The sequence below is a fragment of the Zingiber officinale genome, chromosome 5B, assembly GCF_018446385.1.
Source record: "Zingiber officinale cultivar Zhangliang chromosome 5B, Zo_v1.1, whole genome shotgun sequence".
NCBI classification, from domain to species: Eukaryota; Viridiplantae; Streptophyta; class Magnoliopsida; order Zingiberales; family Zingiberaceae; genus Zingiber; species Zingiber officinale.
In genome coordinates this window covers 64,504,770-64,524,637 of record NC_055995.1, presented here as the reverse complement: position 1 = coordinate 64,524,637, position 19,868 = coordinate 64,504,770, and the positions used below count along the sequence as shown (strand labels likewise).

General features: G+C 35.8%; 1 protein-coding gene across 2 annotated transcripts in view; it reads right to left on the bottom strand.

Moving 5' to 3' along the window:
- LOC121984462 (starch synthase 3, chloroplastic/amyloplastic-like) overlaps positions 1-19,868 on the bottom strand; it is a 56,238-nt gene that overhangs the window by 17,867 nt on the left and 18,503 nt on the right. The window lies entirely within an intron of this gene.

Sequence of the window (19,868 nt, the reverse complement as noted above, 5' to 3'; positions counted from 1 at the left end):
GAACCCACCAAGATAGTTAAGTGAGTGTTCACAGTTCAGGACTAAAATTAAATAAGGTGACAGTGAATCACCCTAATGAAACCCCTTACCATAGGAAACCATTCATTTATTTGATAGCTGGTAGTCACTGCTCCCCCTGGTACTACCAACAATACCAAAATTTAAAAACTCCATTGTCGAAGGAATGGAGAAGAAGGGCATGTTCCAATGTCAAATGGCATTTCATAATCTATCTCGACGACCACTATCACTTCATGTATTGTTTTGTGCTACTTGATAAGTTCTGAAGGATATATAACACAATCAACAAAGCCCCTCCCTTCTAAGAAAGAAAACTCATGCCCCCAGATTAAATTTGAGATGAAAGATTTTAGCCTAAGTGTAACACTTTGAGCAAATTTACATACTCTTTGGGTAGCATGTTCTGATGTTGACTCGCCCCTTTGGATATCAACATACCTAGGCTAAGTTTATTGGTTCAGATACGAGATTCATGGTCAAGGCAAGGATTATACTCTCTCTCTCTAAGATATTGTTGCCACATCTAAATAATTATGATTTATCAGCATAGATTTTGATAGTGTCACACTATTCCCACAATTCCATTTGGCACCGTGCAAGTAAGCGTCGAACAGCATTGCTTCGATGTGATTGGAACTAACATTCTTTTATGTGCAATTAATGCTCGTCTTAGAATTTTCTTGATTTTAGTCAAACACAAACAAACATTAATGCACACTCGAATTAATGTTCATGTGCCTGCAACCATAGACCACACTCGTGTACAAGTTCATGTCCTTGTCAAATCAAGCTAAACCAAAACAATGAATATTATAGTTTCCTCCATCACTGAATAGTTTGGGACATTAATTTCTCATTTACCCTAGCAATTGGTTTACAATAGTTTGCTCGCGAATTACCTATCCATGTCCCTATTCAACCAATTGATTACAAAAAATAATTATTTCCAACTGTTGTTATACCCAATATTATGCGGAGCATATTTGTTAAATCACTTATTATTACTGATCAACACAAAATGGACATGAATGAAGGAGAGCATTGGCGCAACGGTAAAGTTGTTTTGTGACCAAAAGGTCACGGGTTCGAATCCTGAAAACAGCCACTTGCAAAAAGCAGGGTAAGGCTGTGTACAATGGATCCTTCCCCGAGACCCCGCATGACAGGAACTTCGTGCACCGAGCTACCCTTTTACAAAATGGACATGAATGTTATAATCACACTAGCATTGCACAGGAAGGAGACATTGATGAAATGACTTGAATTCACCCCAATGGAGAAACACAAGAGAAGGTGTGATTTAACCACCAATATCTGAGCCAACACAATACCAAAAAAAAACAAGTGTGAGGCTTTTGAGCATATAATTTGAGACTGAATTTTGGAAATCTCAATGACATGCAGGCTCCCACGTCCCATGGATCAAGTGTCCTGATTTTCTCATCAGAGCTGCAAGATTTTGGCAAGTTACTGTGGCAGCAGATGCAAGTTACCACAATTCCTCAAAGAGTTACATGAAGCTGATCAGTAACTGTCATCTTTAACAAAGTCAATATTTGTCATGTTTTCTATTTGACTCACCGGGAAATCAAGTGTACTCTTGTATGGGGACAGTATGCTATTTCACGTTATCAAAATTCTTAATACCATGAAACTAATCGTAAATGTTTACATTTGTAGACAGCTATTATAGAGGATGTGCTATCGTTCAAAATATCAAAAAGCGGAATAGAAATTTTCTATGCAAACATGATCTACAAGTGTCTAGGGTGCATTTTGTTTTTTTATAAAAAAAATGAAAATTTTGACTTTCAATCAATTCCCTGAGCTTTCTAGTTTCATATAAAGTGAGAGTAATAATTGTGAGTCAGAACTGTTGGCTCATCAGTTACAAGCAGTAGTTTATGGAACTGCTGTTCGATTGCTAAAGCCACAAGTGTTTAATCTTACAAAAGCCTACTAAATAGCAGTTTGCCTTGTGACGCCATTTGATCCTTCATGAAACAGTGAATTATCTCCTAATTATATCCCCAGAGAATCTCTTGTGATGACATTTTTTTTGCATGGAGGAAGCATTAGAAAACAATTTGAGGTTTGGCACAGTGCAGTAGACATAGGTGGATAACTGATTTTGCTGAGTGCTCAATCCCTTTGTGGAGTTGATCTATGGCCAAGGGCTGTGTGTTTTTTGTACCAACAAGTTTTGCGTAGGGTAGCAACATCACTGGATATGAGGCACTCAATTAAAGAAGGGTGACAGCCAGGAGGATGATATATTTGCTTAGTGGTCTAGGTGTTCAATAACTTAACCACGAAGTAGATGCATGCAAGTGATATGATGGCAGTATAACTTCCAATGAGGTATAAAATGCATACAGCAACATACATCCGAAAAAGATGCAGATTCATTAAGCTACCTTTAACCATCATTTCAAGTACGATATTTATGAGAAACTCTATATAGTTCTCTACTAAGAGATTCTTAATTTGGTCAGCTAAATTGATGTCTCTTATCTATGAATATAGCTATGACATGTGTTGAGTTTAATACTAATTGTTAAGAAATTTTAGAAGCAAAAATATATTATTAATTTTATTCATCAATCTCATACATATATAGAAAGTATCTAGACTTAATCAAATCCCTACAATTAAGATAAATCGTATCCCTATATTTCCTATTTTTATTTATATAATATATAACACTCCCCCTCAAGCTGGGGCATAAATATTGATCATGCTCAGCTTGTTACAAAGATAATCGACCCGAACCTAGACCGGGCCTAGACACGTAACTGGGTCAACGGACCAGTTACCCATTGACCCGGTTAAACAGGCCAAAACCAGAAGCCGCCAGTCTGGGGATGGGTCGATACCGGTTCAAGCATGAAAATAACCATGAATTGGCGATTTGAACCACCGATTCAAACCGTGTGTGTACTTTTTCAAATTTTACCTAGGCAAAAATAAAAAGGAGAGTGAAATGGAGTAATAATTAATTCCGAGAAGAAGGGGAAGTAAAGAGAAGGGTGGGAAAGTTTTATTTATAGGAAAGAAAATTTTTTTTAACTCCCCTTTTAAAAGGTGACAGCATGGAAAGGATGCTCCCATTTCATTCTTCATCATTAAAGACCATGGAAGCGATCCGAGCATTGAAAGGTGAGTGCTTCTATGATAATGAGCCTTTGACTTTTACAGGTTCATAATGATAAAACCAAATATCTTCCCACTTAGAACCGAAAGAATACTAGCAGAAGAAATTTTTATTTCTAATTTTGATAGCTCTACTGTAAGCATGAAAATTGGTGTATGAATTGTATCATCAAATTTAATTACATTGGTAATAGAGTAATAGAAGAAGACGTACTATTAAAAAATGAAGGCTATTTCAACGGTTGAAATTGCCGATTTCGATTGTTGACAAAAAAAAAAAATTAAATAGGTGAGATTATTTGATTCCCAAGATAAAGAGAGTTGAGAAGTAAGTCATAACACCACTTTCTAAGGTAATAAGGTAAAAAAATAAATAATGTGGGTTTTGATTTCTCTATATCCCGAAGAAGTACAAGCTCTTTTTTCTATTTTAAATTTTTATAAATTTATATTTTTTTAATTAACAAATAATAATTTTAATTTGTCGTGAACCATGAATCGAATTATAATTGGTGGTTCCGAACTATGAATTGTAACCGTCTTAAATGGTTAAGGTTAAGGGTCGACATTCCTAGAACTATTGAACCATCGGTTCTGAATCGTCTACCCAAACCTCATTTAAAACTTTTGTGAAAAATATCTCTGATCTTATATCTTCACATACCCTGTAAAGATCACACTTTGCTGAATTTTTTCACGGCCAAAATCATAATTAATTTCAACATCATGAAATAAGATATTGGAAGCAATATGTAGAGTCGCTTGGTAATTACACCACAATTTAGCTGGTACTAAAATTTTAAGACCTACTTCAGTCAGAAGCTAATGTATCCATATTATCTCACACACATTTGTCAAATCTCTATATCCTAATTCTGCAGTGAAATGTGAGACAGCATTCTATTTCTTACTTTTTCATGAAACTATATTTCTCCCAACCAAGATACAATAAGGAGATATGGATCTCTGATCATCTTTGGATCTTGCCCAGTCAGCATTTGAAAAACACTCAACCTTAGTATGGTCATGATTGTCATACAAGACATCTCGTCCAAGTGCTCCTTTCTAATAAAACAAAATTTATTCTACAACTGCCCAATAATTAGTTGTTGGAGAAATCAAATATTGATTTATAATACTGGTTAAATATGTAATATCTAGACGAGTCACAATAAGATAATTTAACTTTCCAATCAATCTTTTATACCTCTCGGGATTCTCAAATAATTCACTATCTTTTGTGAGTTGTAGATTAGGAGTCATTGGAATACTACATGGTTTAGCTCTTAATCTTCCTATCTCATAGGATAAGTCAAGTATATATTTCTTCTGAGATAAGAAGATTCATTTCTTCTTGTTACCTCAACGCCCAAGAAGTACTTTAAAATCCCTATATCCTTCATATGAAATTGACTATAAAGAAAGGATTTAAGAAAAAAAATATCTGCAATATCATTCCCAATAATAAAAATATCATCCACGTATACAACCAATAAGATGTGCGGGTGCCCACTGCACTATCTATAGAACACATAATGATCAAACATATATTTCTTCATTCCAAACTTCTCAATCGCCTAACTAAATTTGTCGACTAAATTTGTCAAACCAGAGACACAGTGACTTTGTTTTAAAATATATAAAGCTTTACAAAAACAGTAGTTACCATTCTCCCCCGAGCAATAAAGCCTAGCAATTGCTCCATATAGTCTTCCTCTTAAAGGTCACCATGAAGAAAAGTATTTTTGATGTCTAACTCATGTAAGATCCAATTAAGAGTGGCCTCCATGGAAATAAATAACCGAACAAAAGTAAGTTTAGCAAGGAGAAAAAGTATTAGAATAATCCACTCCATAAGTTTGAACATAGCCTTTAGCAATAAGACGAGCTTTCAGTCGAGCAATAGACCTATCAAGATTGACTTTAGCCATAAACACTCATTTGCATCCAATTGCCTTTTTTGCTGTAGGTAATTTGACTAAGGTTCGAGTGTCAATGCCATCCAAAGTATTTATCTCTTCGATCATAGTATTACGCCAACCAAGATAAGATAGAGCTTCATGAACAATTTTAGGAAGGAATGTAGAATCGAGAGATGCAATAAAGGAACAAGTAGATGATGATAAGTGGTTATAAGACAGAAAAGAAGACATTGAATAAGTACATTAACATTTACCTTTACGAAGGGCAATTGGTAGATCATCACTTGAAACTGGATTAGCTAATGAAGAAGCTAGAGCAAGATATGGATCAGGAGGAATATGTTGCCAAAATAAACCTCCTATATGAGAGGTTTAACAAGAATAGATTCAGTAGGATTAGAAATAGAAGATGTGACAAGGCGATCGGTAGAGGAAAAGAAAGGTGTGGTCTCAAGAAAAGCGATATTAGTGGACACTAAATACTTGTTAAGATTAGGAGAGTAACATCTACACCCTTTTTAAACCTAAGAATACCCAAGAAAAACACACTTCAAAGATTTGGAATAAGCAGTTACAATCAAATGTTCTAGGTTCAATACAATGACTTATTTAGAAAAAGAACATGATAAGGAGTTTCACAGAACAGACAATAGCATACAATTAATTAGAAAGAAAACTGCATGTGCCCAAAATTGTTTAGGAACTTGCAATTGAAATAATAAAGCTCTTGTAGTTTCAAGAAGGTGTCTATTCTTTCTCTTAGCAAACCCATGTTGAGATGGTGTGTTTATACAAGAGGTCTGACGGAGAATGCCATATTGAGTCATGTAAATTTGAAACTATTCCAATAAGTACTCGTTAGCATTATCATGTTAACATTAAATTGAGTTTTATTCTTAGCAAAAAATGCAGAGAAATGAAAGAATAACTCAGAACAAATTTTCATCAAATAAACCATGTCATACGAGAATAATCATCAACAAAAGTACCAAAACACTTAAACCCAAGTTGAGACATAATACGACAAGCTCTCTAAATATCTGAATGAACTAATTCAAAAGGAGCACTAGCTCGTTTATTGACTCTTGGACTTGAACTAAGACAATGATGTTTAGCAAATTGATATGACTCGTAATCTAACGAGGACAAACTATAAAATTGGTGACAGTTTCTTCAATACTGGGAGAGAAGGCTAACTCAATCGACAATGTGCTTTGAATGGAATGATTATTCTAGAACAAGCAATGAACTTCAATACCTGTCCATCAAGGATGTAAAGGCCCCCAGCCTTTACTAATAATCTTCTTCGTCATAAGATCTTAAAAAAGACAATAATCAAGTAAAAATGAGACATGACAATCAAGAATACGAGTGAGTTTGCTTACAAAATTCAATTAAAAGACCACTGAGGTAAGCTTAAGATAGAGTGTAAGGAATTGGAGTAATTGTGTCCCAACAACAAAAGAGGTTGACTCCTCTACTAAAGTAATAGTAGAAGTAAAGGTATGTGACTAAAATGTACAAAACAAAATAGAATTACCTATCATATAATATGAGGCATCTGAATCAATGACCTATTCGAGGATGAGGAAATAAAACATGTATTTGCCTTACTAGACTTGGCAATGATAGTAATTGGTATAGATGAAGACTCTTACAGTTCTTAGTAGATTGAGAGAATTTGACAGACAGACTTCTTCTCAGTTATATTTGTTGGACATGTGCAATGATTGCACACGTTAATGAGGGAATGGGTGTTACTTGCCCATTCCTTTTCCTCTATAATGAGTAATTATTGCACACGTTACGATCGCTCTTCCTATATAAGCATCCAAGGCAATCAAAGGAAAGGTGTGCAAAGAGAACATAAAAAAACGAAAGGGATTTGGTTTATGAACAGTGAAGGGTTGTTCGTTCGTTCATAATCGCTCTTCGACAGCAAGTTCTTCTCTGATTTCTTCTCCTAGAGCAGTCAGTTTTTGTTTCGTACAAATTCTCTTATAATAACAATGGTATCAGAGCGAGTAATGCTCGGCAAAGGAGAAATCCCTTCGGCGACCACAACAGAGCAAAGGCTGCATAGTCGTGCCGAGAAAAGCAACAGTGTATCATTTTCTCCGTTGCCTGGACTGTCGCAATAGAAATTGACTGTTGCGGGCCTCGGTGACCATGCCAGGTGGCTGGCGATCGACTTCCGTGGCTGGATAGAACCAGCGACCGCATTAGGAGGTTGGCGATCAGTGACCATGGCTAGCAATCGTGATTGTCGCGGATGTGAAAGGTTGTCGAGGCCGACGATTAGCGGCTGTGGTCGGCAACCACATCACGGCGTGGGTATGGGCGTTGTGCGGACAAGTGCGGCGAAGAAGTGAGAAAAAGTTTGATTTAAAAAAAATTAAAAAAAAAAGTAAAAGAATCAATTTGGTTCATTTGAACCAACCAAGTTGGTCCAATTGGATCCCGATCTGTTTCAAACCATTAGTTGGTTTAACCAGATTAGTTTGGTCCAAACTAAAACCGGTCTGATTCAAAATGACTTGTTTATTCAGATCAGTTTGATCCAATCAGACCAGATTGAATCTAATTGGGATGGTATAATTAAATTGGTCTGGGCTAATTAAAATTAGGTCAGTTTGATTTATTGGGCTGGATCATTCCAGATTTGATCACATGAGCTAGATTTTTTCTAATGGGCCAGATTGTCCAATGAGCCTGAATTGATCAAATGAACCTCAATTTGATCAATATGTCTAAATTAAATGGGCTTAGGTCAATTAGATCAGTTCTAATAAGGACAAGGGACTAAGCTAATGCTTAAGATCCAATTTCCCAATCGACCAATCCAGTGTGTAGGTCAACTGAAGCTCCTCAAAAAAAGAAAAATTATTTTTCATATTGCTTAATTATTCTGTGTATTGGATCCATGCATATGTGTGAATTAAATTTAATTGGCTTTGTTACTAGTTTGTCAGTTTTGTACTGACATTATTATTTTCAATTCTAGATGTCACGGATGATATATACGATGATTTGTCACAACGTACAACGAAATGAGCTGAGAGAGGCAATTCAGGAGATAGAGTATAACTCGATTTACGGAGTCAAAGGGTATATTGAACAACTCGATTGATTATTCTGAAAACTCAAGCGAGAAAAGTTTCCAATCCTGGACAATTATAGAATCTGGGCTTTGATTCAATCACTGTCGAGGCATCCTTGTATGGGGGAGCTATGAAGGCCGCATCTCATATTCAGAGTTGTGCATAGAGCTACTTCACATTGTGAATCAAGAGGATTCTGAAGAATTTGAAAAGGATTCAGAAGAAGATCCAAATATGGACTAACTTGAGAATCCTGAAGTTGGCCTACCTAAGATTGCTCCAATTGAGTCCAGGATAAAAAGGATAGTATTGACCACTGCACTAGTATTTGTCTGAGAGTGGTATTCGCTTATCTAGCTTATTAGAGTTATGTTGTTATTACTGTCGTTATAAACGACAGTATTAGCTCATTTAGTTTATAAAAGTCATATAGTAGAAACTAGTGTTATGTTTGAACAATTATGTTTTATGAAAAAGTTATGTTATATGTTAAGAAACTTGAAATGATTAGTTCATGTTTTTTTGTAAATGATTAGTTCATTTGATGAGATGTGTGTAATACAATTGATCAATGTTGATTAGATTGGCTCATACAAATGATGAATGGAAGCATAATTACCACTTAATTTTGCAAGCTAACTCAAATGTACATTGAGTCAATCATAAATTATATACATATAAAATACACTAAATTACTGAATAATATATTTATTTATGTTAGATCATGGCTACTAAGAACATCATCGATGGACTCAATAAGGGAGAGAAATTATATGAGGATAACTATAAAATATAACATCTCAAGATATAATATGTTCTTGAGGAATAAAAAGCTCTAGAAGTTGTAAATCAGTTTATGAAAGAACCTGCTACCGTAAGGCATGATTCTACAATATAAACATAATCTTGATGTCTATAAAGTATGAAAGAAAAATGACTTCACTGCTAAGGAAAATATTGATTAGTTCAATGGTAGATGACCTAGTATTCGAGTATGAGCCACTACCATCAGCTCACGCTATTTGGGTTGCCCTAAGAGAAAAATACAGTGGAGTTAGCTTAAGCAAGCTTCATCAGCTGACAAGTTTGACAAATGTAAAAAGCGTCCGAATATATCCATGGCTCAACATATAAAGGAAATGGCGAATATAATTCGAGATTTAAAGGTTGTTAATCATGAGTTGACTAATGAACAACATGTTTAGGCAGTAATCCGATCCCTTATTAATTCTTAGGAAACGATGAAATAGAACCTTACACATAGTGAAAGTATCAAGACTTTCATTGATGTCTCACGCCATGTTGAACTTAAGGCTAAGAGAATTGAATTCGTAAGAAAATTTGGACAAGTTTTTGTAGCTGAAGGTTTTGTTGGAGTATTTGGATCCAAGAATAAGAAAAAATGGTTCAAGAAATGAAAGGGAAAGGGAAAAGAAGTGAGTGCTGCTGATGGGCAAGACTCAATTAAGAAGAAAAGAAAGAAGTGTTGGTGCAATATCTGACTAGTTTGACTAAGATTGAGTTGGCTCAAGTTTGAGTCTTAATGTTTGACAATATATGGAGATTGCAGGTGCAATTGTCCGTTTGGAGAAATTGTTGGTGTAATTCTCCTCTACTCAATGTTTGACCAGTTTGAGATAAAGAAGAGTCAAGTAGGTTAAGGTTAACCGGATACTTAACTGAGAAGTCCTAACTGAAGGTTAGGCAAGGGCAAGACCAACAGGAGGGTTGGCAGAAGGTGAAAATCCAAGTGGGTCAATGTTGACCGGACACTTGTGTAAAAGTTTTGGTGAGTGAAGCCAAGCAGTTGAAACGGACACTTGGCACGGGGAGAAAAGTCCAAGTGGATCAAACGTTGATCAGACACTTGGCACGAGGAGAAAAGTCCAAGTGAGACAAAGTTTTAACTGAACACTTGGTGACGAAGTCCCAGCGGCATAAAGAAGTCCCGACAGGTCACGGTTGACCAGATGTTGGGCAAGGGAACCTAGACTTAAATGGAGCAAGTTAGGGTTGCTCAATCGATCAAGTAATCGATTGAGCTAGAGTCCAATTGATCAATGGATCAATTGGGCAGTACTTTTTGACGCAGGGAGCTCAATCGATCAGCCAATCGATTGAGAGAAAGTCGCGTGAGCACAAAAGGCTTCCCAATCGACCATCTAATCGATTGGGCTACTCCAATCGATCAGACAATCGATTGTGGTTCGATTTCTCGCAGTAACGCGAGGAAAGCCAGAAACGATTGGTCAATCGATTCCGGGGATTTATGTGACAGCACAGAAGCATTCTGGATCGATCAGCCGATTGATCCAACAGCTCCCAATCAATCAACCGATCGATTGGGAGATGACCATTACGCAAGATGCGAGATTTGGACGGCTGGGATCACGCAGATCTTACGTGGCAATCGATTGGAAGCAGACCCAATCGATTGGGAACCCTAGAAGGACAGATATAAAGGCGACCGCGAGTTCAAACGCAGTATCTCTTCTCACATCTTCTTTCTGAGTCTCACCGCCAGTTCTTGAAGGTTCTTGGAGGAAAGTGTTGCTGCATTACCAAGCATCAAGAGGTGTTTCCAAACAAGAAGAGAGCAAGCTAGGGTTTCATTATTGTAAATCTTGTAAGATTTCGTTTGTTTAGCTTCTCAGTTTCTTCTTATTGTGTTGAGAACTTGTACAAGGTTTCTCCACCTCCGGAGTGTTTCCGAGGAGTGTTTTGATAGTGGATGTGTGAGAGAGGGTCGGATCCTTGGATTAGTCACCTCAGTATTGAAGAAAATATCAAGTAAATTCACATTAGCGTTTGCTTGAGTGTTTTCCGTTGCAACAACTCATCAACCAAGCGAACGGAGCTAATCACCCACCCCCCCCCCTCTAGCTCCTGAAGTGTCCAAACAAATGGTATCAGAGCAAGGTCGCTCTTCACCGAACTCATCGCCGAAAGGGCAAAGAGCTAGAGAAAGAAGAAGAAATTGAAGTCCCAAATTTTTACAAGTCAAAGATTATCATCAAAGGAGTTCAACTTGAAGATGGATTTCCGAGATGGACTCGGATATAACACAAGGATGCCTCCACCATTCACATCTACAAGCTTTGATTCTTGGAAATCAAAATCAAAAACTTCTTTATGATGGAGATAGAGTAATGATTTGCTCTAATAGAGGGATTTGAGGCTCTAACGGATAGCAAAGGAAAAATCCTTAAGAAAAACAAATGGAGCAAAGAACAAATCAAAAAAGCAAGGTCAATGACAAAGTGACCAAATTGTTAGTCAATCTATTACCCAGCAACATTTTGATTCAAATTAGGGACTATCAAAATGTCAAGGAGCTTTGAAGCAAATTAACAAGATCCATGAAGAATCCTCCACTACACGAAATCATAAAGAATCCAAAGAGGGCAACTCATTGGATCAAGAGGAAGAGAATTCGGAGATTAAGAGGTGCTCAACATCCAAGGAGGAAATTGAGGAAGAGCCATCCTCATTAGAGTGCCAAGACAAAGGTAAAGGGGTATACTCTTTGTTTCATGTACATAAGGATGAAGATGAAGATGAAGAGGTCTCTACATCTAGGATTGAGGGGGAGCGTCATTCATTGATACCAGAGCAAGAAGAGGCGTCTACTTCCGAGTCAAATGGAGAGGAAGATGATGTCACCTCTATAAGTCAAGCAAAATCAAATGGAGGATCAAGTGTCATCCCTACATGTGAAGGTATAAAAATTTAAAATTGTAATAATAAAAATCACATTATATGCTTTGAGTGTAGGGAAAATGGATACTACAAGAGCAAGTGTCCAAAATTGACCAAGAAGAAAGGTCAAGTGACACTAAAGGCTAAGGAGAAGCCAAGGAAAGTTGGCCCCATAGTACATCAAGGCAAGGAACACATTGTGTGTTTCTTGTACAAGAAAAAAGGGCACTGTCGGAGTCAATGCCCAAGGGGGAATATTCCGGTCAAGAGCCAAGGGGGAAACTCAACTCAGGGGAGCTCTAAAGAGCAAACTCAAGGTATCATTTATTGATGCAATTCCCTTAAGTCATGATAAAAAGCATGCTAGAAGTAATCTTTATCATTTTAATGCAATTTATCATGAAAATAGGAAGCATGACAGAATTAAGAAAAAATATATGGCATATCATGCTAAAATCACCTTACCTAAGGATAGGAAGGTAGAAAATGGTCTTTGCAAAAATTCTAAGAATTCTATATATAAGCCTAGAAATAAAAATGCTGAAAGAGTTAATGAAATTAAGGATGTATGCCATAAATCATCATGCATACTTTAAATTCTTTGTAATTAAGGACAATACATTAATCAACAAGTGACATCTTAGGTGGATGATCAATTTTTAAAATGCCTAGATATGCATGAACACTTAGATTAGGGAAAACCAATATCTACATCTCACAAAGACCACAAGTTAACTTATATGTGTTTTAGTGCACATTAGATACAAATGAGATGTTAGGAGGATGAACAAAACTCAAGATGTTGATTAAGTGTATATATTTGAGTTTTAGCTTCATCAAAACACATAGATTATGTGTTATCCAATCATTGGGAAAACTACTGTACAAGTCATGTGCATTTAGCCCAAATAATATGGTTGAAAATTGGTTTTGAAAATCATTTCAAAATACTCTTGAAAAACCTTAGTGAAGACTATCTTTTGATAGGAATCATCACTGTAGAGTTAGACATAAACTAGAGCAAAACATTAAAGTTTTCAATGGTTTCAAGTTTTGTGTCAATCTTTGAAAATAGGATGTATTTAAATAGAAAACTATTTTTCCAAGGTAATTTTATTTTATAATAACAAGAATGGAATGGTTAAGAAGACTAATTTGAAGTTTAGGATGAGGTTTGCATTCAATATTGATTCTTGAACCTCAAAACTTCAAATTTGGGGTTTCCTAAAAGTTTAGGAACTCTAAGTCATTGTTGGTGCAATGACAGAAGTTTATAACATGTTTTGAGGGAGAGCTAGTCCTTAAAGACATGAATTTATTTTTAACAAAACCATGGAAGGTTGTAAACTTCATTGTTGTGAATGCTCAAGGTTGAGCATTGGACAGTGGAAATATGCTCTAGGATGAGTATATAAGTACAATGAAGGGAATGGACTTTCATTGTGATGTTGTGAATAACAAGTACGGTTGCGAATAACATGTAGATAACTCTTCAAGGGGAGAGTTTTTGATGTGTGCCATAGGAGGAGAATGTAGGGTTTAAGTTATAAAACCTTTATTACCCAAAGGGGGAGGTTACCCTTTTGAAAAAAGGGAGAATAAAGGAAATCCTCATTCATGCTTTGGCATGAAAAAGAAGTTGAGGCGATGAGATTAGCCTAACTTAAACGTATTGTCAAATATCAAAAAGGGAGAGATTGTTAGTGTAATATTTTCTGGGTCAAGTTAACCAGTTTGACTAAGCTTAAGTTGGCTCAAGCTTAAGTCTTGATGTTTGAGTTTTGATATTTGATAATATATAGAGATTGCAGGTGCAATTGTCCGTTTGGGGAGATTGTTGGTGTAATTCTCCTCTGTTCAAGGTTTGACCAGTTTGAGGTGAAGAAGAGTCAAGTAAGTCAAAGTTGACCAGATACTTGATTGGGAAGTCCTAACTGGAGGTTAGGCAAGGACAAGACCAACGGGAGGGTTGGCAGAAGGTGAAAATCCAAGTGGGTCAATGTTGACCGGATACTTGGTGTGAAAGTTCTAGTGAGTAAAGCAGACAGTTGAAAAGTCTAGTGAATGAAGCTAGGCAGATGGAAAATTCTAGTGAGTGAAGCTAGGTGATGGAAAGTCCTAGTAAGTGAAGCTAGGCGGATGAAAGTCCTAGTGAGTAAAACCAGACAGTTGGAAAAGTCCTAGTGAGTGAAGCTAGACAGTGAGAAAATCTTGGTGAGTGAAGTCAGATGAAAAGCCCTAGTGAGTGAAGCTAGGCAGAAGGAAAACTCTGGTGAGTGAAGCCAGGCGTGTGGAAATCTAAGTGGATCAAGGTGACCGGATACCTGGTGTGTGAAAGTCCAAATGGGATATGAAGGACCGAACACTGGGCATGAGACGGTAAGTCTAAATAGGTCAATTTGACCAGACACTTGGCATTAGATAAAAGTCCAAGTGGCTCAAAAGTTGACTGAACATTTGGCATGAGGAGAAAAGTCCAAGTGGGTCAAAGGTTTGACCGGACACTTGGTAACGAAGTCTCAGCAAGTCAAAATTGACTGGATGCTAGCATAAAGAAGTCCCAACAGGTCACGGTTGATCGGATGTTGGACAAGGGAACCCTAGACTTGAATGGAGCAAATTAGGGTTGCGCAATCGATCAGGTGATCTCAATTGAGCCAAAGTTCAATCGATCAGTGGATCGATTGGGCAGTGCTTTTTTGATGCAGGGAGTTCAATCGATCAGCCGATCGATTGAGAGGAAGTCGCGTGAGCACATAAGGCTTCCCAATTGATCATCTGATTGATTGGGCTACTCCAATCTATCAAGCGATCGATTGGGGTTCGATTTCTCACAGTAATGCAAGAAAAGCCAGAATCGATTGGTCAATTGATTCCGAGCACTTCTGACAGCACAGAAGCATTTTGGATTGATCAGCTAATCGATCCAGCAACTCCCAATCGATCAGCCGATCGATTGGGAGATGACCGTTGCACAGGTTGAGAGGTTTATTGGGAACTCTAGAAGCGCAGATATAAAGGCGGCCGTAAGTTCAAACGTAGTATCTCTTCTCACATCTTCTTTTCGAGTCTCACCGCTGGTTCTTGAAGGTTCTTGGAGGAAAGTGTTGTCACATTTTTAAGCATCAAGAGGCGTTTCCAAATAAGAAGAGAGCAAGCTAGGGTTTCATTGTTAGAAATCTTGAAAGATTTCATTTGTTTAGCTTCTCAGTTTCTTCTTGTTGTGTTGAAAATTTATATGAGGTTTCTCCACCTCCAGAGTATTTCCGAGAATGAGTGTTTTGATAATTAGATCCTTGAATTAATGACCTCATCTTGAAGTGGATACCAAGTAAATCTTCGCGTTAGCGTTTGCTTGAGTGTTTTCCATCGACCAAGCAAACAAAGCTAATCACCCCCCTCTAGCTCCCGAAATGTCCCAACAAGAAGTATGAAAAGAAACCTCAAAACAGGTTGACTTGTTATAACTGTAGGTCACTTTACTCGAAAATATACTTAGCCAAAAAAGGTAGATTCATGTTTATCTTCTTTCATGAGCATTATGTTGCTAGTTAATTCTTATCCTTTATGAATTATACATTCAGGAGCAACGAAGCATGTAACTCGTGATTGAGCTACATATGTGGAGTACTGCCGGCAACAAATGGATATGTGGGAAACAATGCAAAGATTGTTAAAGGAGTTGGCACTTGCAAACTTAACCTACGTGGTGGACGTACCTTGTTTCTACATGATGTCTTGTATGCTCCTGAGATTCGACGGAATTTTATTTTCATTACTAGTCTTCTTGTTTTGGGTTATTATATAAATTTTTACAGTCGTTGTGTGGATCTAAGTATTAACTCATTTTAAACCATGGATTATATATCAAATGGTTTCATAATTTTTAATGTAGAACCAGATATTAATTATAGCAATAATGGTTATTTTTCAAACATTGCTCTTACTAGCAATGTTGATATAAATGATGAAGTTTATGCTAGATTAAGACATATAGAACAAAAACGAATGAATAGATTAGCTAAAGAGGGTCTGCTCGGCACTCATGTTAAAGTTAACTTATCTATATGTGAGCATTATCGTGCTGGAAAAGCAACTAAGAAACCATTTGGTAAGGCTATTAGGCCTGAATCACCATTGCACTAGACATGGAAGTTCTTATTTCATTACATTTATTAATGACTTCACATGTTTTGGTTATGTGTATTTGATCTCTCATAAATTTGAAGCATTAGATTAATTCAATCGTTATTTGAACGAAATTGAGAATCAATTGGAACGTAAGGTTCAAACCTTATGCACTAACCGTAGAGGTGAATATTTATCTTATCAATTCAAGATAATATGTAATGAGAAAGAGATTATTAGACAGCTATCCCTAGAACTCCATAGCAAAATGGGGGTGCTGAACTAAGAAATCAAACTCTACTAGATATTGTTAGGTCTATGCTAGCTCAAGCTAATTTGCCAATTTTCTATTGAGGAGATGCGTTATTAGCTACAACCTATATATTTAACCGAGTGCCTTCTAAATCTACTCAATCTTCTCCATATAACCGTTAGACAGACAGAAAATCAGATTTGAGTAATCTGAGACATTAGGGGTCAACTAACGCACAAATACGGAAAATTAAGAATCAAAGGTAAGAAGTGTATCTTTGTAAGGTATTATGATATTTCTAAGGATTATGTTTTCATTGATGAATAACAAGATGAAAGCATCTCTGAAATAGAATCTAGAGATGCTACTTTTCTCGAAACTAAGTTCCAATAAGAGAGAAATTAATAAGATAATTCCTTTATTTATAATAGAAGAGAAGGATAGTGTTCCTTTATCAACAAATCAGGTATCACAAAAGATGTCTGAATCTAGTTAACCTAATGGGAGTGATTTACCGATGAATGAGTTAGTTTCTCAACAGTTCAACCTACGAAGTAGTCGTCAAATTATTGCTTGAAGAAGATTTGACATTAAAAAAGAGACATTACTAATTCTCCCAAGATGAGAAACCTCGGACAGTTGAGAAAGCATTGAGATGCTCAATTAGAGAAAAATGAAAAGTTGTAATGAATAAGGAAATAGAGCCTATGAGAAAGAATCAAGTTTGGGATTTAGAAACAATCAAAGTTTGGAATTTAGTCGATCTTCCTTTAGGTCGAAGGGCTATTAAGAATAAGTGAATTCTCAAAATTAAGAGGAAAACAGATAGATCGATTAATCAATACAAATCTCAACTAGTTGCAAAAGGATAGATTCAAATGGAGGGTATTGATTTTGAAGGAACATTCTCTCCAGTTGTGAAATTTGTGTCAATACATGTCATCCTAGTTATAGTAGCACATTTTGACTTGGAAATACATCAAATGGATGTAAAAACAGCTTTCCTTAATAGTAATCTTGACGAGGAAATCTATATGGCATAACAAAAGGTTACATTCTGAAGGTCAAAAGAATAGAGTATGTAGACTTAAAAAGTCTATATATGGGCTAAAACAAGCATCAAAATAATGGAACATAAGATATAATGAAATCATTTTATATTATAATTTCGAAATGATCAAGGATCATTGTATTTACCTAAGAAAAGAAAAAAGAAAAGTTTATCATCTTATCATTATATGTTGATGATATGCTAATAGCTAGAAATGATATAAAGTTTGTGATAGAAGTCAAATCATAACTTTCATCACAATTTGACATAATAGATATGCGAGAAGTTGAGTACATCTTAGGAGTAAAGATCATAAGAGATCGATAAAAAAGACTTTTAAATTTCTCTGAAGAGGTTTATATCAATAAAATGCTACACCACATTAAACAAATACCTACAATGAAAGATACTATTATGAACAAAAGCATGTATCTCAACTCCTGAAGAAATAGCCAAAATGAAGAGATAACCATATGCCAGTGTCATTGGTAGTTTAATGTACACTATGGTATATACTCGCCCTGATATAAGTATATTATTAGCTTAGTTAGCCGTTTCTAGTCAAACCTAGGATCGAGACACTGGAAAGCGGCGAAGAGGATATTTAGATATCTCAAAGAGACAACAGATTATTGTCTCTGTTTCAAGGATCATATATGAGCCTAAAGGATTACAAATCTGGCTATACCTTCTTAATAGATGGAGGCGTCATCTCATGGAATAGCCAAAAACAGGCTTGTGTAGCACTGTTGACAATGGAAGCTAAGTATGTGGCTTACGCAGCGACTATGCAAAAAGCTGTCTGTTTGAAAAGATTCCTAAAACATCTAATGATTGTTGAGGATAGTGGGAGTCTTGTTATAGTATACTATGACAATCAATGTGTTATAACTTTTTACAAGGATCGCAAATATCTCAATAAACACAAGCATACAGAAATTAAGTATAATTTTATAAAGAAAATTGTTGACAAAAAAGATAGTTTTTAGTATATCCCCACACGTGTTATGCTTACAGATCATTTTACTAAATCATTGACTAAAGAGTCATTTTAAGGACATGTGAAGTTTTGGGACTTCGAAAAATATAACATATTGTAAAGACAATCAAATATATGAAAATATCATGATCTATTGTATATGTTGTTGTTACATTTGAATAAAAGTCTCGATGAGCATGTTAGCAAGTTGAGATTGGTCCACTTAATAAGGATAATCATCTTTATTTGTTAAGTATAAATAGAGGTAAGACCATTACTTATGAAACAACTTATGTACTTGTGAATAGAGATATACCCATAAGTTGGGGTCGCCTTGATAATTGTATCAAGATGAGATCATTTATGTATTAATAATAATAGAGTAAATGAACCCACTATTTACTAGATCTGCTAAAGGCCATATTTGAATTCATAAGTTGAATTTAGGATTAGACATTAGGTATGTCTATATCAAAATATGTACGATATTAAATTTTGAGAAAAACATGCACTCTTTATTGGTAAAGAAAAAAATATATCGTAGTAAGTGATTCATACCACATGTGATATAGCGACAATAAGGGTAGCAGGAGAATGGATCTCTGCTTCTCTACTATATGAGACCTTTGAGATTATAAGTTAATCTCAATTTTACCCTAAGTGACTATTTAACTATTTACTTAAAGTTCTAATCAGTGTCTACTACTTTAACATGTATCTATATGGATGATTCGGTCTATGAAGCATAACTAGGAAAACGACTAATTAGAATAAATAGATTCTAACTAAAAAGGAAGATTAAAATAGATTTACATCTTTGACATTTATTCACTGGTGGACCAATTATATTTTTTTTTTTAGTACATAAAATATAATTGTGAATAATTATATTGAATGGAAATACTAAACTTGCTCTCGACATATTAGTCATTATGAGATATTAGAGATGTTCATATTAATGTAAATGATTTAATAGGCAAAGGCAAGATATTGATGTCTTTGATTTGTTTGACATAGTAGCTAAATTAAGTTTAACAACCTTCTTAATAGTAATTGTTGTGTTTGCTATTACACGAACCATTTTCCCTTAAGTATGAATTGAATGTTCTTACATGATCTTTGTGACTAGATGACCTTTATAGATTTAGTTGGACGAGTGGGAGATGTGTGCACGCGTTAATGAGAGAATGAGCATTACTTGCTCATTCCTCGTCCTCTATAATGATCGATTATTACACACGTTATGATCGCTCTTCCTATATAAGCGTCCAAGGCAATCAGAGGAAAGGTGTGCGAAGAGAACATCAAGAAGACGAAGGGTATTTGGTTTGTGAACGGTGAAGGGTTGTTCGTTCATTTGTAGTCGCTCTTCGATGGCAAGTTCTTCTTCAATTTCTTCTCCTAGAGCATGGTAAGTTTTTGTTTTGTATGAATTCTTTTACAGTAATAATATCAATAAAAGCAGCAAGAACAAAAGAAAACATATAACTAAATCTAGGATATCAAAGAAACTCTTAATCGGTTGCCAAAAAAAGTCTCACACCCGAACAGATGCTCACTC